Below are 3,182 nucleotides of genomic sequence, written 5' to 3' on the forward strand. Positions count from 1 at the left end.
GTGCAGTTGTCTGTTTTCCAGTAAGTTTCTGATAGTGTAAAGTAAGTATTTTGGTGTGTTAAGTCTATGTAGTTTGTAGAGTAGTCCCTTATGCCAAACACTGTCGAAAGCTTTGTTTATGTCCATGAATAGACATGCTGTTTTATTGTTATTGAGGTGTGTTGTTTGTATGTTGTTGGTTAAGATGAAAAGTGGGTGTATAGTCGAGTGCTTTGGTTTAAAACCAAACTGGTATGGTGGTATATGTTGTCCGATCTGCTCTTGAAGTCTGTTTTTAATAATAAGTTCAAGCAGTTTACTAAGTACTGGAAGTAGTGTGATGGGTCTGTAATTTTGTGTTTGTGTGTCTCGACATATATTGAATTAATTTTTATATATTTAAGATATTTGATATATGCGGAGAAGGCTGATATGTGTATTTTCCTATTGGTTTTCCCCTTCTTGTAAGAAAGATTTGTAGTGTATATAATGCTAATTTGGGATGACAACTAAATAACAGACAAAATTTTTAAAACACCATATCAGGTAACACCATATTAGAGCTAGGCTTATCAAATAAATTTTGATCCCTCAGGAGCCTTTGACAGAAATATGGATATTTGAATTTCTATGTCTTTTATGGTGACCCCCTCAGAATACAGCTGTACTGCTTCTGAAATATAAAAAAATATGATATATATTAGAGTCCTCAATTTTAATTGATCATTAGATACGTACTATTGAGTACTTTTAAAAAAAGCTGGAAGTATGTATGAACTTTTGACAACTTACCAATTAATGCTTGAGCAATTTTTAACCCCTTTAGAGGTTTTTTCTTCTTGTGGCCCACGTAACTGTACATAGACATAAACTCATCCGTACATAATTTTTCCATTCCACGTTTAATTAGCTCCTTATAATTCCGCGATCCCAACATATTTAGACGCTGTTTCTGAAATGTGTAATAAAAATCGTATATTTTATTAATATGCATGTAACCTACATTTTCGAAAAAGCTGTGTTTTGATACACTTCAAATACAAAAGATACATATAAGAAGCATGCATTTAAAATACTCCCATGCACATACACAATACATATAAAGACAACATTGCACATGTTTTGTTTTCCAATTTTGGTCAGCGTTAGAAGAAGAAACAGAGAAAGCAAATTGATAATAAAACTACATTTTACCAAACAGTTAAAAACATCCTTCTCCTGAAGCAGCTCTTCTACTTCATTCAAAATGTCATTCGAACTGATCGGCAATTTTAATTCCAATGCTTCCAAATGTGCCAAATTATTATTTGATGGATAAGATTCGTTTGTTTCAGCACCATCAGATAATTTATTGAAAATTTGTTTCAATAAGTCATAGTTGTTCAGTCAGTCATAGTGTTTCAAATCAAGTTTGTTATTAATTTCCATTAGTTGCTTTTCATGGTCTTTTAATATTCTTCTTTGTTTGACTAAATATTCTAGGGATTGCTTGCCCATTTTCTCTAGGAAAATAAAAAATACATCAACACAACCAACCAATTTACGAAAAGGGACATAACCTAGGACATGACAGCTTTAAAAACTTGCTATATTTGCAACCTACAATAAACTATATGGTAAATGCCCTAAAAAAACCATCTATTTCGATTAGGTTAAACTGTTCAATTTAAACAAATTCCTTTTGGATTTTTTTTATGATGTGGTTGGACTGTCAAATTCAAAGTTCACAACACAACATAAAATTAGTAACCTATAAATTGCAAACATCTGGATAGAGTTAAGGGATTCTTGCCTGTGCTAACATTATCAAGTTTATTGTTTGACATACCAATATCGTGATTTTCATTTCCTAACGGACCTCCTGGATAAGGCTGATCATTGTGTTTCAATTGGGCTGGGTCTTCTCCATGAAGATTATTTAGAGGTCCTGTAAAATTATGTATTTTAGAACTGCTGCTTTTCAAATACTTTTTTATTGAGAAAAAATCTTAAATAAAAAATTATAGGTTTACCTTCTTTGGTTTTCTAATTTTTTTGGTCTGCTGACAACAGGACTGGCATCTGATCTATGCAGCTCAAATGTCTTATTATTTTTAGCAACTGTAAAAGTAAATAAGTTTTCTAGTACACACTTTATATAATATAATCAAAAAATGTAATTAGGTACCTTTATTTTTATTAAAAGTTGGAAAATTATCCAATGACGCTTCATCACTTTCTTCACTGCTTGAAAAAGTCCTTTTCTTTCTTTCCCTTGTAGGCGGTAATTCATTTATCTGTTCTATGTCACTAATGTCTGATGTAAAGCAAGCCTTTGTGGCTTTTGAATTTGCAATCGCAAAATTATCGAACAGTTTTTGACTCATTAAAAGAATGGAAAAGCTTTTCCACTCTGAAGATAGATTTTCTTGAGCTTTAATAGCTCTTTCTAATTTTGTTCTGCCATAAGGTGGGTAATATGATTTTGAATTATCATCAAAAAGCCACTTTTTTGGCAACACTTCTACTTCTTCACTCTCTACAAACTTGGCCACAACCCAAACCATTCTAAAAAGTAAATAAAAACATAGAATACATCACTACATGTTTTATCAATATGTACCAGTTTAAAAACATCTATGGAATGCAGTAAAATAACAATAACAATAAAATAAAACTGCATTATTATTTCTGGATAATTATTAAGATTATTTATTTTTTAAATCCGTATAATTTATAATATATTATAAGTAATACAGATTTATATACTGGCATATTAATTCTTATACATATCATTAATGATGAAGTAGTGGATAGACTACAAATTTATTACCAAAAGGTAAACGAACTAATTTGCACTCTATTTCTGTTAATGGCCAATGACACAGTAGAACATCTAAGGTGTTAACTTCAAATATATTTAGGTTTGATGACTTGCATGGTTTATCAAAAAAAATTGATTTGTTATTGTATTTGTGACCTATGCATACAGGTTCATTATTTTTAGCTGAAAATGCAAAATTTCTTATTTCAATGACAGTTTTGTCCTTTAACAAGAAACAACAGTCAACTGACAATGATAGTTTTATTCCTTTCCAAGAAACTGATTTATATTCAGGCCCTTTGCAGCCTATTGGTAAGTTTGCACTATTGTGTGACTGGCTAAATTGTGGACTATCAAAACTTTGAATATTTTTATGCAAATCATTAGACCCATGATAAGA

At 30.7% G+C, this 3,182-nt stretch overlaps 1 long non-coding RNA gene across 1 annotated transcript; it reads right to left on the reverse strand.

Moving 5' to 3' along the window:
• Positions 1-515: 515 nt before the first annotated feature.
• Positions 516-1,415, reverse strand: LOC145738104 (uncharacterized). Its single transcript, XR_014180591.1, has 3 exons — positions 1,174-1,415; positions 772-931; positions 516-652 (listed from the first exon to the last, which is right to left on the reverse strand). It is a non-coding gene; the product is annotated as an uncharacterized LOC145738104 (long non-coding RNA).
• Between the last annotated feature and the right edge of the window lie 1,767 nt (positions 1,416-3,182).

This window comes from Ips typographus, linkage group LG15, assembly GCF_016097725.1.
Source record: "Ips typographus isolate SLU linkage group LG15, UJ_Ityp_2.0, whole genome shotgun sequence".
Lineage (NCBI taxonomy): Eukaryota > Metazoa > Arthropoda > Insecta > Coleoptera > Curculionidae > Ips > Ips typographus.